Source organism: Myotis nattereri (assembly GCF_964212035.1).
Source record: "Myotis nattereri genome assembly, chromosome: 11".
Classification (NCBI taxonomy): domain Eukaryota; kingdom Metazoa; phylum Chordata; class Mammalia; order Chiroptera; family Vespertilionidae; genus Myotis; species Myotis nattereri.
This window is the reverse complement of record NC_138086.1, coordinates 80333002-80348201: the sequence shown is the minus strand read 5'-3', so window position 1 is coordinate 80348201 and position 15200 is coordinate 80333002. Positions and strand designations below refer to the sequence as shown.

Below are 15200 nucleotides of genomic sequence, written 5' to 3'. Positions count from 1 at the left end.
CCAATGGGGACGTGTAGGAGGCAGCCGATCAATGATTCTCTCTCATCATTGATGTTTCTATCTCTCTCTCCCTTTCCCTTCCTCTCTGAAATAAAATATATATATATATTTAAAAAAGACCATACTGGGATCAGAATGTAAGATTTGCCATGAGTATTCCTCGGGGAGGTAGTGGAAAAGTTACTGAGTAGATAGTGAATACAGAGGGTAGAATCACTTGGAAAATTGTTTTCTCACCTACACAGGGGTGAGAGGCTCCTTATCTGAGCGCTAAAATGCCAGGTGCTGCTCCTGCCTGAACTGCAGAACAGATGGACAGGAAAAGGGATTACTGATCTAGACCTTTATTTTGACTTTGAGTCAAAGGTTCCTTCATGGCACTTTTTACTATTGTGAGAGATGCTGCGTTCTTTGTCCCTGCGTGTCGAAGAGTTCCGGGTGGTCTTGCTGTCTGAGACAGGAGGGGGGTGTGGGGTCTGGCCTCAGGCCGACTTCCGTTCACATCCCGGCTTTGTTACTTCCCACATACGTGACGTTGGACAGTCGGTGAACCTTGCATTGGACTATGAGGAAGTGACATGCAAAATACCTAGCAAAGTGCCGGGGATCCAGTAAGTGAGAGCTGCTCATTCTCAGATGCACCCTTGCTCAAGTGACCACCCGAACCCCGGCCTCAGGGGTGCAGCCGGGACCTGCACCCGGGTTGTCTGACTTGAGAGCCCCCCTTCGTCACCGCCCCACAGAGCTTCTTCCTTCTGGAAGGACCGTGTTTCCGCAGCGCGTTAGACGCCGTAGACACAGTGCTGGGCTCTCGGGCCAGCCTCCAGCCTCTGCATGCCCGAGGGTCCGAGAGCCCGCAGCACCGGTGTCAGTCCCTCTGAGAGCCGGGAGCACGCTGCTTCTTCACTTAGGAAGGCCAGGGCCTGCCCCTCCTGCTCCAGGCCGCCTGCTGCTGGGCTGGTGGCGGGCAGGGCTGTGGTGGGGGTGGGTGGAGGCCCGCAGACCCCCTGGGACTCCTCCTCCATTCCATTCCCTCCCCGCCTCTGCCCTGGCCCCCTTTGCGCTTCCTGCCTGTGTCCACGTCTTGTCTTAGAGCGGAGTCCCGTCTCCTCTCCTGCCTGGGCCTTTGATGGAGTGACATCACTCCTTGGCTGGGGTCTCAGGGTGTTTCCACTGCCAACACTTGCCGCTGACAGGACGCGGGCGGGGGTGTCCTGGTCTGGCTTCCTCCCGTCCGTTTTTCTCATCAGTGCACGGCCTCGTTAGGAAAAGGTGACGATCTGTGCGAGCTGTGTGGGCACCCAGCATTCCGATGTCGAGGGGGACACAGCTCCGTGTGGGGGAGGTGGAGATGCTGTGTTCTCTGGGTCCTCGGGCAGCAGCTGGGCTCGGTTGCCGTGGAGACAGCAGATGTGAAGTTGGGGAGGGAGGCAGCAGCGGGGTGGGGAGCTGACGGTCTCCCCAGCTTTCTCCCCTCCTTGCCTGTTTCACCAGGCAGGACTGTTTGATTCATGGGTGGAGGCCAGGCCCTGGAGTGAGCTCCTAGGACTTGGAAAAGAGGATGATCTTAGCATCTCAGCCTGCATTTGGAGGGCGGGGTGGCAGGAGGGGAGGGGAATTTCCAGTAAGAGAAGGCTTAGTGGCCACCCCACGGGCAGGGTGTAGGAGGAAGGCATTCTGGCCATTGTTTCTATATATAATGTAGAGCAATTGATTACTTATTACCCTATTTTTGTGTGAGGCGTGAATTTTATTTCGATGGTACGTATGATTACGTGGAGAGGCCAGATGTTTCTCCTAAAAACGGTTCTGAAATCTCCCGTTCTTCCTCTAGGCATCGGCGTGCCTCTTTCTCTCTGAACGATTTTCATCTGAAGCAGCCCAGTGGAGTCTTGTTAAGGGAGGCAATGAATTACTTAATAATCCCCATAAATTCTCTAAGATGGAAGAAGGAGAACATTGAATGCAGCGTTAAGTAAGCTCCAGGGACTTTCAGGGAAGCGAATCCTTCGATCTCAGAATTCTGTGGGCGACACCGGGTGGCTGGCTCCCTGGTCGCGCTGTGCCTGTGCAGGAAGACTTTCCCGGGCTTTCTGACTGTGGAGGAGGGGGGCCCTCCTACCTGCGATGATGGGCGAATACCCGTTAGAGGGCGTTGAGTGGAGAGTGAGTGGACGCGTGCAGTGGCGTCTTCGCTAGGATGGCCAGGATTCACCGGGGAAGGAAGGAGCAGATCCTCGGGCTCAGGCTTTCGCTTCCTGTGCAGAGTGAGAGCCCCCATCACTGCTGCAAGGAGGCAACTTCCGTGTCCCGAGACTCGCCAGGCTGCACAGAATTGCACAACGAAAACCACAGCTCTTACGGGAAAAGTCGGGTTAGGGACAGAACGTCATCGGTGCCCTAGCTGGTGTGGCTCAGTGGGTGGAGCCTGGGCCCACGAACTGAAGGGTCCCGGGTTCGATTCCCAGTCACGGGCATGTGCCAAGGTTGCAGGCTCGATCCCCTGGTTGGGTGTGTGCAGGAGACAGCCAATCGATGTGTCTCTCTCACATCGATGTTTCTCTCTCTGTGTCTCTCCCCCTCCCTTCCACACTCTCTACAAATCAATGGGAAAATAGCCTCGCGGGAGCGGGGGAGGGGAGATTAAAAAAACAAAATAAAACAAAAATCATCAGCGACACATTAAACAAAGATATGGGAACCGAATGCAAATCATGGCATGTATTACACATGTTAAATGGTGAGGATACACACAAATAGGACAGCACACGTGGCACCTTCACTGCTAAAGCCCCGAGGTCGGCTGGTGAAGGGGGTGGGCTTCTGGGCTCTGGAGGGTGAGGTGCCTTCTGTGAAGAGGCGGTCACAGGGGTGAGGGAAACTGTGGCTCACATGTCCATGTATCTGTTGATTGGCTCACATGTCATATGGATATATGTGCAGTATATTATGTCTAGGTATATAAGCCACACATATTGACATGATCTCGTGCGTATAGAGTCCATAGACACAGCGGATTAGTGGTGATGAGGCGCGGAGGGTTTGGGGTGTGAGCCAGGACTGTTACGAGGTGATGGGGACAGTGGTAGAACACCATGAGTGTGCTGCCTGCTGCTCAAGTGTGTGCTTACAAATGGGTGGCTTGGTGACGTTTTTGTGGTGTGTATTTTACTACATACATCCACGCATGCGCGCACACACACGTTTAATCGGGTCCCGGTCGGAGCTGGTGTGGCACTTTGGGGACACAGTAGGGAGAGCAGAAGGGGCTGTCTCAAAGGGCTGTGCAGCTCAGCTGGGAGGCAAGGTCATGGAATAGCGGCCGGAGTGAAACGCCATGGGGGGGGGGGGAAGTGAGGACAGGGCTGCGGGAGTCCAAGGTGAGCACCTGTCCCTCCGGAGGAATCCACGCAAGAGGAGGCCACAAAGATGGACTCCTTGGGTCCCAGCTGGGCATCGCCTGCACTGCTCTAAAGAAGACCTGCTTCCAGGCCTGGCCTGTGGGCTCGGTCCCCAGAAGGGGCGTGTAGGAGGCAGCCGGTCAACGATTTCTCTGTCATCATTGATGTTTCTCTCTCTTTCTCCCTTCCTGGTGAGACTCGCGGTGTTGTGCGATTGCATAATGAAATGCATCAGTGCCCGGGAGCGTGGCATGACTGAGGGAAGCAGTGTTTTCAGTAACGGTCCTTGGGAGTGAGCACCCTTCGGGCGGGACCAGGGCTCCTGGCTCCCACCTTCATTCAGGGAGCGGGAGCTGGCCAGCTGTCCGCCTCTGGCTCCTGCCCGGATGGTCCCACAGGAAGCCTGGGCCCACAGGGGCGACGCCTGCTGTGCTTAGGAAGCAGTGGCGCTCACTCTTCACGGAGACAGGGACGCAGGGGGGAGCCGGTGGGGGAGGGGAAAGGGAAGTGACCTTTCGCTTTGGGCCCTGTGCTGGCGTGAAAACTTCTCACTCCTGGATACAACCTTCTGGAAAGAAGCTAAACGCGCTGTTTAAACTTTTCCGTTTGGGGAAGACGAATGGAGTCCGACACAGAGAAATCAGTCTTCAAAGATTCTGCACCCCCTCGGGGACATTTTCAGGAAAATAAATGGAGACATTTTCAGTTTCGCCAACTCACCACGTCCCGGGGCAAAAATGTGTAGTTCTACCTGTTTCAGCCTCCTGTTCCGTAAGGAGAGGTTTCTCCCTTTTCTTACTCATTCCTCCCAATCTCCTTGTTCATCAGCCCTGGTGCCCACAGCCGGCCCCCTCCGGACCGTGACCTGCTGTCGGACGCTGGCCTGGGCACAGCTGCCTCTTCTCAGCCCCGTGTCACCCTGGCCCCGCCCCGCCTCCTGTGGCCCTGCTCCAGCCAGGCCTCCCGCTGCCCCCAGACATGGTCCTTGCACGTGAGAACCCGGGAGGCGAGAGGTCCTCGGCTTTGAACCTGGGGGAACCCGCCAGCGGCCGCTTTGCTCAGGAACTCTCCCGTGGGTGACGTCTCTCACCAGAGGCTCTGGCCTGATTGGTTATTGTTGGGTTTGGCTTGCAAGCTCACTACATTTCTTTAAATCCTCACCTGAGGATATTTTCCCATTGATTTAAAGAGATAGAGAGAGGGAAAGACAGAGAGAAACATCGATGTGAGAGAGACACATGGATGGGCTGCCTCCTGCACACCCCTGACCAGGGCCCTGGGCTGGCGAGGAGCCTGCAGCCAAGGTGACCTACCGCCCTTGACTGGGATCGAACCGGACCCTTCGGTCCAGGGGCCGGCACTCTAACCGCTTTCTCTTTCCAATTGCTGACCTGCCCCTCCCCCCGAGGGCCCCCTCTGAGGAAGGTGGTTTGCTGAGTGCAAGGTCAGTTCTCACGGGGACAGCCCCGCACGCCCCTGAGGACGGCGCCCAGTGCCTGGCGTCGGGTACGGAACACGAGGCCCACGCTGGGGAAGAACTGCATTTTTCTTGCTTAGGGACTTGAGTGAGGTGCCATACATAGAGGCGCACCTGCCCCTCACATTTGTTCAATGACCAGCTTTCCTCCCAACTTTCTCAAAACCCGAGGACCTTCCCTTTCTGCTGAGACTCCATTTCCCTGGAAATCGATACCTTCTTATTTGAGCTCAGCCGTCTTGCCGTGAGAGCGCAGGTGGCCCGGAGTCGCTCTCAGGAAAGGTGGTGGTGCTTATGTGAGAGGTGGGTGGCTTGGCCTTTTATAGCATTTTCCTCAAAAGAGCACTCTTGCCGCTGACACTGGGAGCTCACCGTCTCTTTCCCGCCCTCTCCGCTTCCCTTCTGGGGACACGAGGAATTGGCGGGGCCACGTCTGCTCCCCAGGGCGCCTCCGGCACAGCCCTCCCTGGAGGGAGGAAAGCGGGCTGATCCGCACAGACCTCCCCACTGGGAAACGTCTGAGTTTTGTTTTTGCTTTTTTTGGGGGTGGGGGTGGGGGTGGGGAAGATACGGTAGGAAGAAGGCTGTTGGGAGCCACTGTGTACCCCCCCAATTCCTCCCATTAAATAGAAGCTCTCCCTGCTGGTGGCAGGTATCATCACTTCCCTAGAGAGGCTGCGTTCGGCTGCTAGCGCTGTTATAACAAAATGTCACAGACGGGAGGAGGCGGGGGGATGGGGGTGTGAACTATAGAAATCTATTTCCTCACCGTCTGCAGGCTGGGTGCCTCGGTCAGGGCCGGCGGGTTTGGTTCTCCCAGGCCTTGCTCTGAAGGCAGACTTCTCTTTGTCTCCTGCCGTGGCCTTTTCTCTGGGGACACACCTCCTGGCGTCTCTTCCTCTTCTAAGGAGGACACCAGTCAGATTGGGTTAGCGAGTCTCCCCCTCTCCCCCCCTCCCGGAGCTCATTTAACCTTAATTCCTTTCTTGAAGGCATCTCTCCAAATGCAACCACATTTGGAGGACTTCAACATACAAATTAAGTTTTGGAGGGACACACAATTCCTCCCCAAACTGCTATTTGTGAGCTCAGCGTCTCTCTCTTCCTTTCCTGAACAGATTGTGAAGTATCTGAAGGCAGAGCCTTGTACAAACAGCCTTATTGGGTCCTAGTGTAGTGCCTCCTACATAATAAGTCATCAGTAAATACCTGTGGAATTGAATTTTCATTAAACCAGCTCTTCAGAACGTCAGTGTGGCTATTAGACTTTTATGGAAATGATCTATGGCCACAACATGGCACTTCAACATTTTTTTATGGACTTGGGCAAAGGCTGCCAAGTCATTTACAAGACAAAACACTGCCCAGAATGCTGTTCCTCTCCGCCTGCCGCTCCTTCCGGCCGCAGTGGCGCCCCTTGTTCTTTGGCAGACATCTCCTCTCGTTCTCGTTCGCTCAAGGTGAAGACTGACGTCCAGACAGAACCTCGTGCCATGACCCTGACCCCACGCAGGGGCCTTCGCCGCCTGGGCCCTCCGCTCTGCTTTCGGGGACAAGGCTTTAAGAACAAGGCGTAGCAGGCTCTCGGGAGGCGTGCTCCTCGGAGCCCCGGGAACTCCTGGGCCATCGTTGGCGAGGTTGGGGCCTGGTGACGCCCACTCTGAACACTTGGGAGGTCGGAAGGCGTCTCCGGTGTGTGGACTCCAGAGGCTCCATCGGATGCCTGCCTGGATGTCTCTGCTGCCCCCACGGAACGCCTCCGTGTGCGCGCCTCCGCAGTGCCCACTGTGCGCCCGGCTGAAAGGGCTGGTTGAACATCTCAGCGTAGCCAGCGAGGCCCTGCCTGCTGTCTGCTCCTCTGAGCTTCGGGGCGCCCAGAGGGTCCTCCTCACACTTCGGGATACGGGTCTCTGGGGGCTGATGAGTGTCCCTGCAACTTCTGGCCAAATAGCGCTGATCAGAAACCCGCCTAAGAGACAGGGGCCTGTGGTGTGTGTGCCTGAGGCTCTGGATCGGTTCCCACCTGGAGCCCAGGTGCCATCACTCTCCAGGGAGCCTTCCCGGGGCTGGGAGGGGCCTTCCAGGGCTGGGCAGAGCTTTCATCAGAGCTGGGCGGAGCTTTACCCAGAGCTGGGCGGAGCCTTCCTTGGAGCTGGGCGGGGCCTTCACCAGTACTGGGCGGAGCTTTACCCAGAGCTGGGCGGAGCCTTCCTTGTAGCTGGGCGGGGCCTTCACCGGTACTGGGCGGAGCTTTACCCAGGGCTGGGCGGAGCCTTCCCTGGAGCTGGGCGTGAGTGCGGAGCCCTGCTCCTGCTGAAGGTCACCCGTGCCTCAGTCCCTTCAGGAAGTGGTAACAAGCGCATGGACTGGGTGGCCCATTGACACTGGACACTCACTGCTGACAGTCCCGGAGGTTGGGAAGCCCAGGTCTAGAAGACACTGGTAAATACGGAAAAAGGACAGGGTTCTGTCGGCTCTGACTTAGCTGACACCTGTTTCATATCACCTTCCCGGGGCAGGGGCGGAGTGTTCTCCTGGGAAAAGCAGAATAGCGCCCTCCCTTGGGCCTGTACGTGTGTCTGATGGTGGCTGTTCCTGCTCGGTAGTGATCCAGCCGCAGTTTAAGCTCCGGGGGATAATCTCCAATGATGCTTGAACCCAGCTCCCCGGGCTCAGTGGCTGAGCATCGACCTATGAACCGGAGGTCCCAGTTCAGCTCCCGTCAGGGCACAGGCCTGGGTTGTGGGCTCGATCCCCAGTAGAAGGTGTGGGGAGGCAGCCGATTCATGATTCCCTCTCATCACTGATGTCTCTCTCTCTCTCCCTTTCTCTCTGAAATCAATAAAACATTTTTTAAAAAATAAAAAGGTGCTTTCATCCCTTTCTTGAGTCATAATAGTTATTCTTGAACCTCCCATTCCTCAAAGTGACTGATCTCCCCCTACTGCTTATGACAGATTCCACACCACGGAGTGTGGGTTAGTGGCCCATCACCTTCTATTTCCCATCTGTTTTGTGGTCTCTGGTCCCCACCGGATTAGAAGTATTATGAAGCTCCTGCCTGACACTCTTACATCCTTTCTGTATTCCTCAGCCCTCCCTTCAGACAAAGGCGCTCATTCGCGTTTCCCCGGACACGGGCAGCTACACTGCATTCTAAACTGCGCTGTCCTGTCCGGGGGGCGGGGGGTGGGGGTGGGGGTGGGGGCGGTTCCTGCTGGGGACTGGTTCTCCGGCTCACTTGCAGCCGAGGTGCATTGTGAGTTGGGGCGCTTCCCTTGCAGCCGCCTGGTCTCCCCAGCGTGGCCTGCGATGATGTGCAGGGTGTGAAAGTCTGAGTCGGGGAGGGGGGAGGGGGACGGGGTGGGGGGGCGTTTCCCTTCCTCGGAGGAACCTACTCCAGTGATGTCCGCTAATGGGGAGAGCGGCCGGGTAATGAGCGTGCTGTCACTGAGCGTGTGTTCAAGTAATTCTGCAGCGATGGCGGCCTGGCACGGTTCATGTTCTGGAACACGCAGCAGCAGCAGCACAGCTGTGCGAGGTGCCATCGTGAGACTGAAGGAGCATCGACCCACCCAAGCCCTGGGCTCCAAGGACTGCGGTTCTGAGAAAGCAGCCAGGCCGAGTTTCTCTGCAGAGCCTGCCCCCAGCGCTGGCCCTGGGGGAGAGAAGGTGGGGGTGGGGGTGCTCTCCCTGCAGGGCTGGTGCCCGGGCTGGTGGGGTGGTCCCCGTGGAGATGGCATGGGCGCTGTTTGGAAGGCCTGGGCCAGGTCTCAGCGGTGGGAGGATTGCTTAGGGCTGCTCGTAGGGCAAGAGCAGCCATCGGTGTAGCATTAAAAAAACCCATACAGCCCTGGCCGGTTTGGCTCAGTGGGTAGAGTGTCGGCCTGCAGATGAAAGTCCCTGGTTTGATTCTGGTCAAGGGCATGTGCCCTGTTTGCGGGCTCGATCCCCAGTAGGGGGTGTGCAGGAGGCAGCCAATCAATGATTCTCTTATCATTGATGTTTCTCTCCCCCCCTTCTCTCTCTCTCTCTCTCCCTCTCCCTTCCTCTGAAATAAAAAAAAATATATTGAAAAAAATCCCATACCAATCCTTTTTCATCAGTCTCCCCTCCCCCAAGCCTGACCGTGACCCGTTCTTGCCGCTCTGACTGCCCTGAATACCCAGGCCTCCCGCCCAGGCCTGTGCCCTGGGCCTTTCCCGGGGGCTCCCGGCAGCTGGGGCCGCTGGAGCGGGAGAAGGAGATTTGTGAATTATTTGTGGTTATATCTTCTTTGGACAAGTTTCCCTTCATTTTTCAGTGTCTTGGCACCTACAGTCTTGTGGTATTTTCCGATGATATTTGGGGGAAAATGGGTATAATTCATACATTTAAAACATGGCACTGTTTCATGGGACTTGAGTGCACTTGGTAGGTGTCTTATGTGCGTTTGTGGGGATGGGCACATTCGGACATGAGCACAAGCCAGCGCTGCCGGCGCAGAGGAGGCCTCTGCCAGCTCCCGTGCAGTAAGGACATTCTCGCTCCTTTAAAGAAGGTTAAACTTGATCGGTGTGTGCTCGGACTCACGGCGCTCTCAAGGTCGGAACGTCCCCCAGGCCCCCGGCGAGGACGCGGCAGGGCTGGGATTGAACCCTGGCATTCTGCTCGGGAGTCCTCCCTCTGAGCCACTAGGCTGCGCCGCTTTCAGACCCACAGCGTCTCTCCTTTCTCTGTCTTCCCCGCCCACTGAGGACTCTCTCCTCCACCGCTCACTCGCCTCACGGTTACTGAGACCTGCTATTAATTAGGTGCTGTGGTCCATCGCGTCTATTTCCTGTCCTCAAGCGCCGTAGCCTGGCAGTGGGAGACAGGTGCATAACCACCACAGAGCGAGGCCTGCCGCATCAGGAGACTCACAGAGCCCGTGGGGAGGGGCGAGGGGAGGCAGAGACCCCCCTCTGCTGGGTGGGGGTGGGGGGAGGGCCCCGGGATCTCAGAGCGTTAACGTCTAAAGGAAGGGCAAAGACAGGGCTGGCAAAGGGCTTAGGAAAAAGCGGTCAGCGGGCATAGAATGGAGAAGGTCACAGAAGGAATTAAGATCTATTGGAGGGAAAAGGAAAAATGAGTGTTTTTGCCAGTGTGGGAAAGGCAAAAAAAACACACACAAAAAGGTTATGGTTGGAAAGTGAGTTAAAAATTAACCCAGGGAGAGGGGTTCTGAGCGATGCCATTGTGTAAAAAAGTAATCACAACAATCAATACCAAATCCCACCAAGGGAATGGCTTCGGGGCGTGGCTGTGGTCACGCCTTCTCGGGGCTGACCGCTGCCTTTGTAATGAGCTGTTTAATTGGTGTCATTGTCTTTGGACATAGAAGTACTTGATGCTGAGCAGCTGTGTAAACCCAGCTTCTCCCCTTCCTGGCACACACTGCGCCCCTCTGGGGACCAGAGCTGTGGTGTGGGCAGGGTCGCCGTCCTCTGATCCCAAAGGCGGTGCGAGGGACAGATGATGGATGAGACGTGCGGGAGAAGTAACGAGCGGATCGGCGGGGCCGGGCACCGGATGATGCAGCCGAATCTACGCCGGGGACTGCCCGCCTGCCAGAAGCTGCGCGTTCATCCCGAGCGGCTGGCGTGCTGCGGGCGGCGGGTGACCACGCTGACTCTCGGCTCTAGAGGTGGTGCCCGGCCTGTCCTTCCGTGGCCACACCCAGACCCAGTTCCTAGGAGGCGCTTACAGGAGGGGAATGGCTTCTCCCAGGAACCTCTTCCCGCCTGGCTTGTTCCCTTGGAGCTGGAGTCTGAATTTAAAGCTCAGAGTTGGGAATAGAAACCATGCTTTAAAGGGTAGAAGTTATCTTGTGTTTCCCTCAGCCCTGATAGCATTCTGGTGGTATCTCTCTATCTATCTATCTATCTATCTATCTATCTATCTATCTATCAATCGTCAGTCATCAATCATCCCTGGAGATGCTTTCACTGATCACAGTCTCACCTCCTCTTTGTCTCTGACAGACCTTTGAATGTCGAACATGTGCTGGGCTGGGGGATGGGGCGTGACGATGGGATGTTCTTGAATTCACTGAGCTCTGAGCCCAAGGAGGGAGCTAGATGTGGACACATACTTCCACGGCGCTTAGATGTGGGGAATCTTGGGTGGAGAGAGGGGTCCAGAGGAGCGGGAGACTATCTCTAACTTTTCCGTGGAAAGACTTTCCCAATGGGTGGGAGTGAGGGTGAGGCCCTGGGCTGAATGCTGAGGGAGGCTCCGTGCGGGGGGGGGGGTGGCGTCCACTTGGTGAACCACGTGGCCCGTCCATGTCCACTGGCCGCTGCTGGAGAGCGAAGGGGCTTTCAGTGGCTGCTCTGTGTTCTTCCTGAGGGAACAGATGGCCTAGGTTCATGGTATGAACTTGGCATCCAAACCCAAGAGCATGCCACATCGGCGCTCGGGCGTGCCAGGGAGCTCAAAAGAGCAACTGCCAACTGACTTATCTTTGGGCAAAATGATAGGTAATTTTTCCTTGGAGGCATCTAGTTTTAACTGATTTACATCGTTACGAATACCCGGATTATAACGATATCGACTGTGCGAATGTTTCCTGCATACTATAATACTCCTTTTGCACATCGGAAGGAGGTGAGAGTTGGCATATGTAGGTTGGAAACACAGCTCAGTTTCATTGCCAGGATTTATTTTTGTTCACATATTTCATGGAGTCTAAAAATAAAGGTAGGGCTGTAAAATTAGAATTACAGAGAATGAAGGAGATCAAATACTAATTGTGAGTCCTTGTTTAGCAAATATTTATCACTGTTTAATTTGTGCAATGAATCCACGAAAATAAAACCTGTGCAATGGTTTTTAATTGATTTTAAATTTATGTTATCTTTCCCGCAGTCATGTCCATAGTAATATACTAATGGGCTCAAGTGCCATCCATTATATTTACAGATATGAGTGAGGGGGTCATTCTGTTTTCTGTTATGTCCATCTAGCTGGTTTCTAGTGAATGGCATCTATTACTTTTATTTCTATTAGTTAATTAAGATCTATCTTTATTGTTGAAAGTATTACAGATGTCCCCGTTTTTCCCAGTGACCCTTCCACCACTCCCACGCCCCACCCCCTGCCCCCCACACAGCCATGACTTCCCTCTCCTTATATGCTCATATTGTGGGCTTTGGGGTCAGCTTTCTACTGGGTGGACGTGGAAGGCAAGTGTTCCTGATCGATGGGCCTGGTTAAGGTCTGTAAACCTAACAGAAAACAGTGCTTATTCATGACTTCGGTCAGTCGTCCATCAGCTTCCACATGCCATGGACGTGGCTCCGGGGGAGCAGGACTGTGGCCTCCCCTGACCTCTGGAGCCGACGCTGCAGTCCCGGGGACGGCACTGACCGGGCCACAAGCATGTGACACACAGCTGTCAATTGTGCTGCCGAGACAATGCACGGCTTTGTCCCGCTGAGGAGGCTGGGGGTCCCTGGGAGAGGCGTGTACGGAGGGTGCTGCTGCAGGCACGGGGCCAGGCTGCTGTCTGCCGACGTGTCTGTAGACTGTTAGGCATTCCTGTCTTCAAAACTGTAAATGGTGGTAGTAAGTTGCAGGAATTTAAATCTCTCCTGCACTTCTTTTTAGGTGTAAAAGTGTTTCTTGGACTATGTAAAGTTTGGTGTAAATTAATTTGGGTCTAGTGTTTATCCTTTTCCAAATTGAGTGATCTACATCTATGTCATCTACCTCTATCTCTATATCTATATCATCTATGTCTATATATATATACACTGAGTGGCCAGATTATTATGTCCACCCCATCAGTACTTTGTTGGGCCACCTTTTGCCTTCAATACTGCGGCGATTCTTCTTGGCATTGACTCCACGAGATGTTGAAAGGTGATGCGAGGAATCTGACACCATGCCTGATGAATAGCACTGTCCAGTTCTGTGAGATCTGATGGTTGTGGAACCAGCTGCCCAATGGCTCTTTTAACTTCGTCCCACAAATGCTCAATTGGATTGCGATCTGGTGATTGTGGGGGCCACCTAAGCAAGGTAAAGTCTCCCTCATGTTCTTGGAACCACTCCTGCACAATACGAGCACCGTGGCATGGCGCATTGTCTTGTTGGAAGAAGCCATCTCCATTGGGATACGCCATCAACATGATGGGATGAACTTGATCAGCAGTGATACTTAGGTATGTTGTGCTATTCAGACCTTTTATAATGGTCTGGCCCTCTGGCAACTTCAGCGCAAAATTATAGCTAATTTGCCTACAAACGTCAGGTGGTCATAATAATCTGGCCACTCAATGTATATACTTAAATTGTAAACTACATGTAATTTAAATGACAAGCTATATATGATTTATAGGGTAAAAAGATAGTTTCCTTTAGCAGCGAATGCTTTGTTTCGGAGAATTTGAGGAGAGGGATAAGGATGATCTTTGCGTTTTTAGTGCCCACAACCTTTAATTGGGCGCTCACGTGCATGTGGGCTGTTTGTACTAGTTGTGCAGGATGGGAACATTGGAGACGGGGCAGAGGAGGGGTGATCCCACCTGGGAGAGCCACACAGTCAGCTGAAAGAACACAATAAAAGTAGAACATGATGCATGAGTGGTGAAAGGACGACCTAGCCCTCGCTGGATTGGCTCAGTGGATAGTGTCGGCCTGCGGACTGAAGAGCACCGGGTTAAGGGCACTGATTCTGGTTAAGGGCACAGGTCTGGTTGCGGGCTAGATCCCCAGCGTGGGGCGTGCAGGAGGCAGCTGATCAACAATTCTCTCTCATCGTTGATATTTCTATCTCTCTCCCTCTCTGTTCTGCTCTGAAATCAGTAAAAATAGATATTTTTAAAAATGACCTAAAAAATCATACACACACACACACACACACACACACGCAGTTTATGTAGTGGTGGCACTTGCTTCAGAGCCGCCTGCTCACACTCGTGCCCTTTCACGTCTGCATGCACCTACATCTGTGAAGCCCGCTCATCCCACCTTCTCACGGGAGCAGGGTGACGTGTTCGTGTTTCATGGTTTGTTTCTTAGAGTTTCTGGGTTTTGCTTTGCCCCCTCCACATCAGGGAAGGCACGCGTGCTTTAGAAATAATGGAGCCGTTCGCGGATGGAGTAATCACTGCGGCAGTTAGGAGCAAGCAGCCTTCTGTGAAAGGTGTGTGAATTCTCTAGCCAGAGTCCTGGGGGACCCATTTATTTTTTTTTAATCTCAAAATTTTAATAGAATCTTTAAGGCAAACTTAACGAAGCTAACTTCATCTTCGATGGGTAGAGGGCGTTCTGTTTGTTAAAAATTGGGCTCAAACACCCCTGCCTTCATGCGCTGGCCTTTGAGCGGACATGTCACAGGAGGGAGGGGTTCCCTCTGGCGGGCGGGTTGCTTACACGGCCTTTCTTGCATAAAAGAAACAGCGTCCTGGCTGACCACCAGCTCCCCGGCAGGAGCGTCTGAAGCAGGGATCGGCCTCCCTTCTTGGAATTCTTGTCCCCAGGAATCAGTCGGCAGGGGGAATGGGGGGGCATTGTCACCAGTAAACTCCAGAGCAGCGTGCAGAATCATGTGACTGCTTCCCCCATCTTCATTTCGTCTGCAGTTTTAAGTCCCAGCTGCTTTCTGTGGAGCCTGTGCGGGGAAGATGGTGTGTGGACCAGCCGACATGGGACCTTGAACAAGCTCGTTGCCCAAGAGAATCGCGTAGAGTGTTGAGAAGGACAGAGGTGTGTGGGAGGAGGAGGAGCAGAGGCGCTGAGAGAGAGCATGTAGGACGGGACCACGTCATGTTCTTGGTGATCCAGCGACCAGCAGGCAGTTCCTGGTTACACTGTACCCGTCCCCTTTCAAGACCCAGTGTAAGCCCTGGCTGCTGTGGCTCAGGCGGTTGGGCAGCGCCCTGTGCACCTTAGGTTTGCTGGTTCGATTCCTGGTGCCCGGATTGGGGGCTCGATCCCTGGTGGAGGGGGGTGCCAGCCAATCATTGTTTCTCTCTCCCTCTCCCTCCCTCTCTTTCCCCCTCTCTCTCCCCCTCTCTTTCCCCCTCTCTCTCCCCCTCTCTCTCCCCCTCTCCCTCCCTCTCTTTCCCCCTCTCTCTCCCCCTCTCTCTCCCCCTCTCTCTCCCCCTCTCTCTGTGAAAAATCAAAAGAAAAGGAAGGAGCAGGTGCCTCCTGCCTGTCCAGGAACGCGGCCACGCCGTCCCTAGGCTGGCGGCACTTTCCTTGCCGCCCCCTGAGACAGTGATCGCCTCGCCTCGTGGGCCCAGAGCTGCCCCGATAAGGCCCCGATGCCACAGACAGAGGGACGTTCTCTGTCC

General features: G+C 54.6%; 1 protein-coding gene across 2 annotated transcripts in view; it reads left to right on the top strand.

The window, feature by feature from the left end:
* DOCK4 (dedicator of cytokinesis 4) overlaps window positions 1–15200 on the top strand; it is a 194095-nt gene that overhangs the window by 47551 nt on the left and 131344 nt on the right. The window lies entirely within an intron of this gene.